Genomic DNA, 14,368 nt, shown 5'->3' with positions numbered 1-14,368 from the left:
ACACGTTCTTATCAGTGCAAGAATGTAGCTCATATGTTCCTCTAACAGGATATCATAGGTTTTTTTGCATCTTTTTGCCTCTGGGGCCTTCAGACCCAGACCCAGATCAGACCCTAAAACCTTGCGGATTACCATTCTCGGGTTGCCTAGCCATGGAATTGAACTCGGAACCTCTTGAAAGAAGAAGAAGAAGAAGAAGAAGAAGACAAAGAAGGAGAAGAAGGATACGGAGAAAAGGAGAAGAATAGAGATAGAAAAATTGGATGCAGAGGGGACATTTCTCGGTTGAGATGTTTCGGAAACTCTACTAATGCTGTACATTTTAGGGGAGTAACGATTTGGTGAATCAAATGTAATTTTTCTTTTAGATCATTCATATTCATTGCATTCATATTCATAAGGTAGTCTTCTCTGCACCTTGTGCTGCAACTGCAGGTCGTAGGCTTTGCAATCTGTTGGAATTTTAGAGATAGGTAAACCTCCTCCAAACAGTTAAAGTTTGATCCAACGGCATTGCCGTTGTTCGAGAAACAAATGAAGGATAAATAGCTTTAGAGCTTCCTCGGTCGGTTCGTTAAGAAACATATTTCGGTTTTTAAACGTACGATATCTGAGATGAAACAGTTAAGGAAAGTGTCACGAGAAAATTTTGCTACCGTAAATGCATCTAGTTCATAAGCAACTCGGAGGGTCTTGTATTTTGCCGCACACTTTTTTGTTTCTCAGAATTCCAAGGTTTAAAACTGATTTTGGCAAGTGATATTTTTGACACTTTTCTGGCAGAAATACTATTAGCGAGTGGAAATTTTGCAACGTTGAAACAAAGTTACGTTCTTTTGTCTGGAGAACGACCAATTTTTCAGCTACAACTATGTAGCTCAATGATGCCTGCTACGTATTGAGATTTTTTTTCCAAGTATGGATGTCAAATGTCTTACCAAAGATGGATCGAATAATTGCCATTTCAAGGGTTTGCGGCCTTCTGAGTGTCGTTCACCCCGCCGGCTCAATGAGTCATGGAATCATTGAATACTTAAAGAAACTACCACAGTGATTCCAATTAATGAATGCTACTTCAGTAAACGCACAACATGAACTTTTATTTCTTGTACTACATTTCAAAGAAATTCCAACATGATCATTTACTATGCTTAACCGTGTTCACCGTGATACATTTTTCATTGAAGAATACTTTTTCTTACAAAACGAGCATGGTAAAATCCACTAGCCGGAAGAACTAATAAAGATTTTGCGAAAATTCCCGTTCGCGAGAGAACATTGGTGAAAAATACCGTTCTCTTTTCGTTTTGTGCACAGATATTTTGGAGGAAATTTTTGATTAGATTCGACTCTGAAAAAAATAATATCCATGATGATTTACTCCAACAAGCGAGGCTATACATCTTTACAGTTGCTGCCGCCAATCACGTTGGAGACTATCATGGAAAAGACATCAAGGTGATTCAGCTTTCTCTTCAAGCATTCCGACGTTTCGACTTGAATGTTGAAAAAGGTTCAAGACGTCTCGATTGGAAAATTTCAAAGCCTGCATCATCAGCGGCGAGGAGTTCTTTCGGAGTGGCGCGGCATTGGGTTAGAAAAATGATAGCGGGCAACCGAATATAATTACGACCATTGACCTATGAAAAAAAGGTATTGGGGGGGGGGGGGGCTTTCCCTTATACTAGTTTAGAATTACGTTCTCACGATGCGAAAGGGCCGAATTCTAGGACTCGACTTAGTACCAAGCGGTATCATTTCCATTCTACAGCCGTTATTTGAGCTTCCTCTAACGCAAATCGAAGTGCTAAAAACGCAGTGGCACTTAAAGGCATCAATGGCTATTTCCTCTCCCCTCCGCAATCTTATGTAGTAGGTATACCTTGACCTTTCTGGGTCAATTTATTTTGTGGTGTTTTTCCGAAGCTCCCTCCTTCTCAAGGAATTTCACCCCTAGATTTGGGTAAAATGATACCTCAGGAAAGATTTTACGAGCAATAGGCATTGAAAGGGGTGCGATTTTGAGGATGGTAATAATATCCAGCATCTTTTATATTGGAGGGGAGGAATTTAGATGTACGTCACGAGCGAGGGGGCGGGAGACCTGAAATTCAGCGTTTACGAAAAATTCACACTGAAAAAATTACAGTTTGTTGATGGATGAACGGATTACTAGGCCAAGTTCAAAAATAACTTAATAAATACAAAAAATGTATTTTTTGATTAGGGCTGTTAAAATTGTTCAAGGTCATTAAGGTGTGACGTAACGCAATTACGGGAGGGGTCTCAGGCGTGATATCTTTAGGTACGTTATAAAAAATACTGAAGTACGTTACATGGGGGAGAGGGTGGGAGAAGCGTTATGAAATAGTTGATAGACTTAAAAGGGGGTATGCATTCTTTTGTATTCTTATCAATAACGAAAGTGCGTTACGCAATACTTAGATGCCCCCTTACCTTGGCGGTGCGGAACACTGCACTCGCGACGCCCTCCTCCCATAACGCAGCTACATCCCTACCAAGATTGCGTTACGTAAGTTCAAGCATGTGCGGCCCCAAATGGCTATCACGACAAGTCTGAAACAATTTATCAGTCCACAACCTACCCTATTTTCTTGCCGTTCAAACTGGACCTACGGAAAAACATTTTAGGGAAACTTACTAAAACTTATCGCATTTATGCTGATTAACTAAAAATTTTCCGGAAAATTGGTGATTTCATCCCAATTTTCCTGGAATTCAATTTACACTTAGAAATGGACCAACTGGTGCTTCCATCCCAATTTTAGAAATGCACCATGTAAAGCAGAAAGGAACCAAGCCGCATCAGCTATAGCCAAATTTAATCGAGGAATTGAATTTTGTACACGAAAACGGTTGGGCGGATTTTTGGGCAAATTTAAGTGAAATTTCTGCATAATACGAAGCAAATTCCTTAAAATTTTCAAAGGAATCCACACCAGAGTTCCCTTGCAGAAAATTAAATTGCCCAGTTGAATTTGGCATTGGCTGATGGGGTTTGGTTCCTTTCTGCTAAACGCGGTCCTAATAGGGTATAAAAATTCAAGGGAAGATATTTAATGAATTTCATCGCGATCGGATATATTCAAATGAGGAAGGATCTGGTGACATTCGAATGCACTCGAAGCACTCTTTTAGCACGATGGGGCAGGCAGTGAGCTCACCCCTTCCCGAGAAAAGGGTCGCTAGGGTACTGAGATATGGCAACTCGGGGTAGAATGCACCCATTACCACAGACAAGGAGACGAGGAGTCAACACGCTGAGGCTGGTGGATTCGACGAGGGGATCGAACTCGCGAGCGCGGCCGCGGCCCATCGCAGGTTTACAATAAAAAAGGGGGAATACCCCGTCGAGCTCCAGGGGAGGAATGTGCACATAAAAACAAATCGTAAATCTCGCCTTCTCCCGTTCTACGCCTCATCGTCACTCCCATGAAATCGAGAGCTTTCGCGCAACTTCGGACGAGCAGTGGCGATTCTTAAAATTTGGCAACACTGAGCGTCGCCGGCTTAGGTTTACGTAAAATGATCGATAGGTATCGATACTAGCCTCAACAAGCATCGATTATTTATAATTGATTTAAATGGAGGAAAACAGTGTTGCCAACTTGCAAGACTCGCACCTGCGGACAAGTCCTCGTAGCGACGGCTTTGATTGAAAATTTGCAGCTCTTGATTTAGGGAAGAGGGGGAGGGGGGAAGGGGGTACATCGTCGTTTTCCGAACGAAATAATGTAAAAACATTACGACGTTGCGAAAATTCCATTTGAAAATCGTATTATCACTACGAAACCTCTAGCATTTACATGCAGCTGGAAAATTCATTAAAATCTTCCTCTTGTTATAGTATAAATCAGCAAAATCCTGGACACAAATTGTACGCTCGTAATCTTTGAAGAAATATAAATGTTTCAGTCAATTTTGGAAACTAGGAATGGAGTTATGTTCCCTCAACTAGGAAACGACGAAATGCTAACTCAATACATACGTCCCCTTTAGAGGCAACCTCTGAGATGATAACAGCTTATCCATAATTTTTCGTTTAAATATTTTAGTTGATGGATGTAAGAAACGGCAATACAAAAACTAAAAATTTGAGATTTTAAGATGCATTTAGTTTCACTACTTCAGAACTCGGAAAAATGTCAATTGGTGGGAGGGGGAAATGATTTTTGAAACAAGGTCAAGTAAGTATGCGCGCTCGATGGAAAGTTGTGAGGCACCAATTGCATCAGCCATGAATACGTCAAAAAAAATTAATGCATCCTGGATCATTACGTAATTCTATATTCCTATCAATTTGGACAACTTTGATAGGCGGAACACGTGCTTTTCCAAGACCGATAAACGACCACGACCCCCCATAACTGTCTTTAACGGGTTATAATGGTTGTGAAGGAATTGCTTCCTGTGGAAGAAGCTTGAACTAAGAAAACGAGGTCGAGGCCGCTTTTAAAAATTGATATCAGTTCATTCCTTCGATAAATACTAAATTTTGCTGACTAATTGCACTATAGTGATACGCATTACCACCTCAATTATTGGTGGCGTCATCTTAAAAAATCCGCATATTTACCTATCGGAAAGAAAACCGGTTAATATTTTGCCAAACGGATATTTTTGTTGAAAACTTGATAAGGCAAGAAGGATCTCTGAGAAAATTCGATAATCAGTGGCAGCAATTGGTTCTCCTTCCATATGAATCAAAAATAAACCGGAAAGAAGCAACGTTGCAAATCTACTTGCCTTACTGACTACCTTCAAGAAGCTTTGCATGTCACTAAGCTTCAACTAAGCTTATCAATATTCTTTCGACTGATCATGAACCGTGACGAAATCTATGTCCGGTTGGCAAAAGTTCGGGTAGAGCCAGTAGTGGCTTCAAGGATTTTCACCGAATATTAATAGGTGGAAAAAGAGGATGATGTCAGAGAGACGTATTTTAATTTTGGTCGAAGAATTAATTTAAATCCAAATGCACTTTGAAGGGGAAAGGAGTAGGCGGCAAGTCTAAATGCGCTCGGGAACCGAAAGCTCGAGTTTAAAGTTGTGGTAGGGCAGCCCCATGGAAACTCATCACGTGACCCCCAGCCCCAGCACGCGGCTCCAAGCGTCGAGTTTCTCCCTACCACTGCATTGCAATACACCTCACAAGGCTGAGTAAATTCAGTTCCCAGCAAGGGTACAATGAATCGTTTAAAAAACCAAGCTTTCGTTTTACATTCAACATCGATTAAGTTTAAATAAATACCAACGACGGAGAGGAAGGAAAACATTTTCCTAAATAGTCAGAGATTTTGCTGCTTTGCTCCTTCACATTTTCAATCTAGAAAAACATTCCTCCCTCCTTTTCATTTTCCGGACTTTCCCCCAATCGTTCGATTATCTTAATTCCAACAACGAACATCCTTATTGGATTCTTGTAAACTAGGGGAGATCAAGGAAAACCAAACTAAATCCAAGCGAAAGGTAAACACCCCGCCTGGAAGAAAACGCATAAGAGAGACTTGAATAAAGTGAACGAACCTCGTAAATAAAAGTTCGTAGACTCGAGAGATAACGTATCCAGCGAATAATCCTGGGCGAGGATCCGGAAACACTGACACTGTTAGAAACACAACACTTGGAGGGTAGTCACCACAAAAAATTGCGTCGGGGCCGGGGGAGGACACACAGCACCGGGTCGCGTTCACGAGAGTAATCAAAAAGCAAAAACAAAAACAGAAAATCCGTCCGCGAAGCACAGGGTCGTCGATATCAACGTCAAGATCGGCAACGACCGAAAGCGGGACGACACCGAAGCGACCGGGAGACTGGAGTGGGGCACTGGAACTACTGGAGGAGGCAAACGCGGAGCGCTCGATCACCACAAAAGCCAGAGACGTACTAAAATCAACATGCAGGCCGCGAGGCGAGGCGAGGCGGAGCGGAGCGGAGCGCGAGGCAGGCGCAGGGCGCCATGCATAACGCGGCCGGGGCGGGAGAGAGAGCGCGTCGCGGCGCGGGGGGCTCCGGGGGCATAGTCAATGGAAGGAGCGAGAGAGAGGAGGCCGCGCCGCGACCCGGGCCGAGGAGGCGGCGGAGGAGGCGGAGGACACAAGGGCGACAGGGGGAATGACCTACTTTTCTTTCCCTCTAAAGTCTCAATACAGCTCATACTCATTCACTCGGTTGTCGGATCGAACCCGAGCGCACCGAAACTTCGGAACCTGAAGCCGGAAAAAGCTCTCGCTGAATCGAGGTGGAGCCATTTCACTTTCGACCGCGGTTCCGCCATTCCGTCCGTTCGCGAGCCCCGAAGACACCGAATCTCGGTAACCCGTTGAGACGCGGAACGGGGCCGTCCATAAATTGCGTCAGTTGCCTAGGGACGGGGTGAGGAGGGGAGCTGGAGGTGCCTCGCATGCGAAAAGAATTGATTAGAGGTGCTCCACTTGGAGGGAGGAGGGGAAAGGGTCAAAAATTGGAGATGTTGTCAATTTTATGGACGACCCTTGGGGTGGTAATCAGGGGAGAGGAAAAATCTGTAGATTTATTCGGTCAATTTTCAATTGGGGGGGGGGGGCGGGATGGGGGTTGGAGTCAAATTTTGGGAGAATTTTGACAAAATTTAGTGCATAAGATTCTTCTTGATCTCCTGAGGAAAATGAGCCCAAAAAATCATAACATTTAACTAGTCCTGGCTTCAACCCTAATAGGACTCGGCTAAAATGAGTGCTTTCATGAATGAGTTTCATGAGATTACCTCACAATTTCCCCCCAAAACACAAAAAAGAAGGAACTGATTAAATATAACCGTGCATGGAAATGAAACCTTAATTTAAAATGGTTGGGCAAAACATCAATAAATTAGAGAGATCATTCGAAATAGTTGCATTCCTCGCAAGACAGTAGACATTCTTGAAAGTTGGAAGCTTTTTAACACCTTCATTTAAATTCTTTGTGGAAATCGACTCTATGCGAGGCAGTTTGTCAGTGGCGTAGGAAGGGGGGGCCAGGGGGGGCCTGGCCCCCCCCAAAATTGGAAATAGTATCATCTGGCCCCCCCAGAAATTCTGGATGGTGCACTGATTGAAATTTATCACTCTCAATGCACATAGTTTTTACTTAAAATCTCGCGCTCGAACGGTTAGTTTTTTCTTCTCTGTTCATTATTCAGTTGAATTGCTCTAAAAAATCTGGATGCAATCGATTTTTTTCTAATTCATAATTCATATCTTTATTTTTTGGTACATGACAAATGCTCATTCGTTCATAGTTACGTCTTGCTCATTATATATTATATTTTACTTTGCATGGGCTTTTCCTAATACAGAACAATGATTCTGGCATTCACTAAACATTTATTTCGCAATTTTCACACAAATGAGTGGTTAAAAGTGAGAAAATAAATGGAATAACCTGTTGAATGCAACAATTTCAAAGTATTTTAACCTTAAAATGCATAAAACTGGGTGAATTTTATGCAGAAATTGAAGGAAGATTAACGCCACAAGTGCCTCGAGATGCGCTCAAATAGAGTTAAAATTTCAAAAATTTTCCGGGGGAGGCCCCCCGGACCCCCCGCTGACCTGGGGGGTATTCCATACCCCCCAGACCCCCCGGTGGTGGGGGGCCAGGCCCCCCCCAGCAAAATGGCCTAGCTACGCCTATGCAGTTTGTCCAATCTACCGATTGTTTCACATACATTTAGATTAGGAGAAAACCCGAATACAAACTTGCAAGACCTGGCAATGAAACCAGTGTGCTTCGTTATCTGGAAATAAGTGAAACTGAACCGAATAGCATGGTCAGCCTCACACGCTGAACAAGTGTACAACGGGTGGAGGAGCTGGTTTTTGCGGCATGTGAACTCGAAAGGCAACTTCGCGCAACGAAGCGAAGGAGATTAAGTTTGGCGTCTACGCAAAGTGACGACTAATCATTTTCAGCAACGATCGTCCGTGAACCAAGAACGCCGACTCACAATCGAACTTGTTAACATTGTTTGGAGCTCCAAGGCGAAGCTTGAATGAACTTACAGTAGTTTCTTGACATCATAGTATCGTGCCCCGTCAGTGTCAGTACGCCACCGAATCACCTGGTCCAACTAAGAGACGAGAACACACCCACATTTAATTGGAAACAGTGTCGCTATCAGCACTAAACGAACGATAAAATGCCTGAATTTCCGCTGCTCCCACAAGATTCAGTTCGGGGCTTCATTACCTTTTCGATACAGGTTAAGGAGGTTCAGAACTAAGCGGCTTTTTAGAAGCGTCCCTGCAGTTGGAACCAAATGAAAATGCTTGAACCTATGTCTGTTTGTCTATTGGCTGTAAATTTTTTGAAGAAGAGCTAATCAGAGTAAGAGTAAAACACTATAAATGAGGGAATTTCATGTCTTCTTCGAGTAAAAACCAAATGAACAATGAACATGCTCAATCTGGTGCAAGCAACTGTTGCTTCTTCAAAGACGCACAAATTACATATCACATTATTGAAGGCGAACTTGTTGCTATTCTTTAAGTGGAAAAAGTTCATGGGCCTCTTCGTTAAAAAAGAGCCAAATTATGACGTGGACTCCGAAATCCTTGATATTCCATTTCTCGATATTAAACATTTTCCATTTGACGAGAGCTCTCGTTGAATCAACCGGAAATATATTTAAAGTGACAGGAATATCTTTGGAACAACTGTACAGTTTGAAACAAGGTTTCCTGATGAATCAATGCAATTTTCGTCCGAGCATTATAATTGGAATTTCTATTGATTCAACGCAAGTTTTTCTCAGGGGAAGAGGTTTAATCGGAAGCAATTATTCTATCCTAGTAGACCGTCTTTGCACTTTGCAGGCGTAAGTTCAAACGATAGATGATAAATCATGAATCGAACATCCCTTCGGGATCGGTGAAGTATTTTCGGAGAGTCTCCAAGAGTAGGTCAACGGTGTGTGCCGCGCTATACTCAATGAGGATCTAAAAATAGCAGATGCAACTTCAAAGTTAGAGAAGCTATGATAAAACTTGCCAAACTAATTATACGGTCATTCTGCGGGTAGGAATCTCTCGTTCCTACAAACGTTGCTCTTTCCTGATTCGAACCCTTCAATATACTAACTAAACGTAGTTCAAAATATATTTTTTTGCTATTGAGCTGATATGAAAGTTCCTGAAGGAAAACAAGAACGCCTGAAACTCGTTTTTACTCGTCTTACTTTGGGCATACCATTAATATTGTAGAATCGGAAATTTCACTGGAACACGTTCAAAACTTGCACTCAGAAAACTCGGAAAACGCGACGGAACCCAACATTTTAGACCCGAAAAAAGTGTAGATTTCACACCATGCAACAACTTGAGAGGCGCAATACTCTCCTGTATAAAAGCTTAGAATCAGACGAGACTGAATATGATGAATGAACTAGACCAAATAACCACAAACCATATACCATTCGCTGAGATTAGGGCTTTTAGAAACGAGCATTGACAATACACTTCAAATGTGAAATTGCGAAAATGCCAACTGGGTTTGTGACTCTAGACTTTTTACTATAAATTATTTCATGAATGGAAAAATACTGAACGTCACTTTTTGAAAACTCCCCTGATTTTTTCTCTCCGCGTACAGGGTATTCTGAGAGCATTTCAAGCGCGGTGTTGGTTCGTTCTCCTTTGATAAATGAAATAGGAGAGGAGATTTTGAAACGCTAAAAACGATGTAAGCGTTTTTGCGGTTTCACAGTAGACATGTACAAAAAGGGTCATATATTCAAAGCACGCGTACGAGAACAAACGTTTGCGGGGGGGGGGGGGGGGGGGGGCACCGCGACAGGCACCCTCATGCGATAGCGGAACAGGAGGTGGCAAAGGTGACAGAGGGATGAAGGAATAGGCGCAAATGAAAGGTAAACGTCAGCAGCTGAGGAGGCAAGTATAAAAAGGAGAGAAAAAAATGATAGACCCTGCAATTATGCATTCTAGCAGCCCTACATGTATGTATATTTAGCATCGACCGTAGGTAGGTTACCTGGAGACGGGTACTAATATTCTCGTGATTTATCCTATCCTATTTCTCGGAAGATAGCTGGTGAAATGGGTCAATTGCTCCTTGCACGCTTCACAGAGTTTCGTATTAAAAAGTGATACTTGGAAGTATCCGAACTATATTCCGAACACCGAATTTCCACGTCGAAGATTCTTGAATATACTGCAAACGAATATGGTCCGCATTTTTCGCCAAAACCGGCCATCAGACCCATTTTTGGACCATGTTTTGGACCCAAAAAGAGACCGGAAATAAGCAAATCATGATGTACTCCGTTCAATCTAAAATTTCGTTTTGGATTGTCTTGATATTTTCCGAATTTTTTCCTGTAATTTAAAATTAAATTTCCTGATTATTAGTACGAATATAGTGGCGTTCGTTTGATTTCACGAACCAACATATTTGATGAATTGAATCAAATGATTCACTCGTGCATGTGCTGAACTGCGTGTAGTTGAAAAACGCTTGACGCTTAACGCTCAGAATTTCCTGATTCATGACCGATTTTCCTGTTATTTTCCAGTTTTAACTGACGGTAGACACCCTTATACAGACCTTGTTAATAAACGCAAAAAATCGTAAAGTTGAGCGGGGTGTCTAGTTTTTTTTTTCATTTTGGGAAATCCTGATTTTTCCTGATTTTTTGCTGCTAAATCCTGATTTCAAAATTTTTCCAAATCCTGATTTTTTGCGGAGAAAAATTAAAATTTGTGCATAAGCGTATGCGAAAGCATAATTAAAATATCCGATCGGACAGCCGACTTTTCTCAAATCCTGATGTAGGAAAAAGGGGGGAAAGGGAAGGAAATAATGAAAAATCTAGATGGACCAGAGGAGCATGTATATGCGTGGGAAGGACAAGGAAAACAAGAGATCGTGCGTAACCATAGATACATACATGAGGTATATACACTATATACAGTCGAAACCGTACACCTGATTTTACGACCGATTTTTCCTCAAATCCTGATGAAATCGGGATTAAATCCTGATGGAATCGGGATAATCCTGATGCTAGACACCTTGTTGCGGCAATTCGGCTAAAGTGGGCCCAAATACGACCCTTATCGATACCCCTCCTTTCAACTTTCCCGATTTGTTCATCGGTGATTTTGGAGCCACTTTCCATTAGAAGCGATTCTTATCGCCGATCCAGCCACAGTAATCAAGCCCCTGGTCCCCCGCTGGAAACCCTCGGAAACGTCCGCGTCGGAATAATTGGGTTACCGGCCGGGAAAACTCCGAGGCCGCGTTTCCCGAGGTACGGCCGCGGTCGGGTCGCGCTTTCGATTTCACTCTTCCATCGCTACTCGTCGCGTCAGCTCCTGCTCGACGAGGCGCGTTCGGCCGAGCCGGACGACGCGACGCCCCTCCCCCCACCCCCATCCCCTGGGCCGCCATGCCGCTTCGGTCCCCCAGCGACGACCCCTCTCGCCCCCCGCCCAGGCCCCCCGACATTGACGCGGGCACCCCCTAAAGCTGTACTCGCACTCTCACTCGCCGGCTTCGCTCTTCGCTTGCAATCGCGACTAGACGCTGCGAATAGACGCCGATGGCCCGTTTCGCACGATCGATATGGGGTAAATCGTCGTGTCTCGGACGAAACAACGTGACTCCGCTTCGATATATCGAAATTTCCGTGACAATCGCAATTTTACAGAGATCCTGTTGCACATATGGACTACGTTTTGCAAATAGGAACCACAATTTGTTACTCAATTCAGAAACAACGTATGTGCCATTAGAGTTCCTAAGCACACAAGTGTTTTTATGGATGAGCCAGACTCTGTAGATCCTAATTACAAAATTAAATTCATTTCTGACTGAAAATTCCAACGATTCTTCCTCTGATTATTACATAGAAATTTACTATTTTATTACATACAATTAGACTTTATTTTGCAACTGGGATCAACAAAGGCTGGCCCATCCATAACACTTTTGTGCGCAGGAAAACTAAAGGTGCATACGTTGTTTCTGGATTGAGTGACAAATTTTGGTTCCTATTTGTAAAATGAAGTCCAATTTTACTTTGATTACATACATGTAGTTTTACAGAGATCCTGTTGCGCATATGGATTACGTTTTGCGATTAGAAGCCACAATATGTTGCTCAATTCAGAAAAAACGTATGTACCGTTAGTTTTCCTATGCACACAAGTGTTTTAATGGATGAGCCAGACTATGTAGATCCTGATTGCAAGATAAAGTCCATTTCTAGCGGACAATTCCAATTATTCTTCCTCTGATTACATGCAGAAATCAGTCCAATTTCGGATTGAATTTGCAGAGTCATATTTAGGCGAAAAATTGAATTGTTTGAGTCTTTGCGAGCGTGGAATGGAGTCACGCTTCTCCCTCTGGGAAGAGACGGTATAAGTGATCGAGAGATATTTTAATACGCTAAAGAAATTTCGAATGTACTGAAATTTCCTCTAAAGGCATTCGTTCAGTCTTGGAAGGTATTCTAAGTTAGTAAGGAAGTTTTCAACAATATTGTAAGAATAAGCTCTTAAAAAATACTTTTTGATGTAAAATTCTGAAATGAACTTTGGTTTTTCAAAGATTTTCTTTAATCAATTGTCCAGAAGATAAAACTACATTTCACGTAAATTTTACAACGATGATAGAGATAAAAGCTTAAAAGGTATTTCGTTGCGCATAATGTAACGCTTAAGAACTTGCAGATCACGGGAGAATTCTCCACAAAATCGATTGTTTTAGCTCGTAAAAAGGTATTTAAAGGCCGCTAAAGATTTTAGCAATGGTGAAGGGATGAGTGCTGAATTTCCCTGGTTGGTAGTTTTGCTGCATCCCTAACGTGCCCTTCCGTCCGCATAATTAGTTATTTAGTTAGTTAGTTAATATATTTTAAGACATTCAGCGTCACAGGCTATTAACGTCTTTACAAAGAATTTGGGAAATGGTCCACATAAGATCAATGTCAATGTATATGAATAGCGAGGAGACTGCATGAAGGAGCAGTTAATGCTGGGAAACTTCTGGTGACGTAGGACGAGCATACCGCCATTTTTCGAGGATAATAGCACGTAATTCCTGTATCGAACTGACCTCACCATTTCCGTTCAATGATGACTGGGGTGCGAGGTGTAGGACGATTTGGCTGCCGAAAATGACCCAATTAGCCAGACTTACTCGCAGTGGCGTAGCGTAAATTGCGATGTATCGATTGTTCTGCCATTTAAACCTTTGTAAAAGAATCGATTATTGAGGTATACGCTGCGATCACTCTTCATCGATCCTTTTCCTTAGGTCTAAATGGCATGACAATCGATAAATCGCAAAGCACGCCACGCCACTGCTTACTCGGTGAACTTCTCAAAGGATGCAATGTTTCTGTTGATCAGAGATGACATTTTTTTTTTACTGATGAATACCCCGAGAAACAGGGTGAAAAGGTCTTAATTCGAATGGGCTTCTGAGAACTTCAGCAGAAAGAGGGTGTTGATCAAAATTAATGAACCAAAAAAATACTGAGACCTCAGAATTCACATTCACTTAACCAAATTACGTTCCTTATAGATAACAAACGGTAAGTGAAGTATTGAGGATGGATGGATATGGACGAGCTTTTAAAGATACTAGCCGCTCTGGACGCGCTTTGCGCGTCCGTCACGGCTAGCCAAGGGGCTGTGCCCCATGGAACCCCGGTCATACGCGAGTGATATTCGGCTTCAAAAATGCCAATAAAATTTATGGAGTGCCGTCATAGAGGCGGAGATTCTCAGACACCGCAAACGAGACATGTGATTGCGTACTTACGCCGCGCCGTCGATATGCGCAATGCGTGAAGTATTCTTTTGACCTTGTAGGCGCTAATATGCGCCTCTCGCCGACCGCACCGTTTTGCGCAATGCGAGAAGTTTTCCTGCGGGCGTGTAGGCGCTAACATGCGCCTCTCGCCAACCGCACTGTTTGGCGCAATGCGCGAAGTATTGTTGTGATCTTATGGACGCTAATATGCGTTTCTGACCCCGCTGTGTTTGGCGCAATTATTCAAACTTACTTTAAAATATTTACTTTAACATTTTCCCAGGAAGGCAGCCTCTCGTCCCTCGCAGACTCTATTGTTGCCAGATAAGTTGCTTTTCCGACACTCTTCCCAATTCAAATCCATGTATAATATTCACATTTATCGCACAATCTGGCAGCCCCACGAGTGAAATAGAAAAAGATGGAATCGACTGAAAGTCTGAATCCTTCGAAGTTTACATTAATGATTCTATTTTACTTATTTATTTTATTTTTAATAGGTATATACAATTAGATAGGAGCTATCTTTCGGAATCCGTATCGAGAA

General features: G+C 42.4%; 1 protein-coding gene across 2 annotated transcripts in view; it reads right to left on the bottom strand.

Moving 5' to 3' along the window:
- Positions 1 to 14,368, bottom strand: part of LOC109036570 (ecdysone receptor) — a 289,601-nt gene that overhangs the window by 171,882 nt on the left and 103,351 nt on the right. The window contains exon 1 of one of the 2 annotated variants that reach the window (XM_019050872.2): positions 5,548 to 5,688. The exons of the other annotated variant lie outside the window; for it this stretch is intronic. The gene's annotated coding sequence lies outside the window, so the exon portion shown is untranslated. Of the gene's footprint in view, positions 1 to 5,547; positions 5,689 to 14,368 lie in introns of those variants that run through there. 2 annotated transcript variants of the gene reach the window in all.

This window comes from Bemisia tabaci, chromosome 5, assembly GCF_918797505.1.
Source record: "Bemisia tabaci chromosome 5, PGI_BMITA_v3".
Taxonomy (NCBI): domain Eukaryota; kingdom Metazoa; phylum Arthropoda; class Insecta; order Hemiptera; family Aleyrodidae; genus Bemisia; species Bemisia tabaci.
This window is presented reverse-complemented; position numbering and strand designations above follow the sequence as displayed.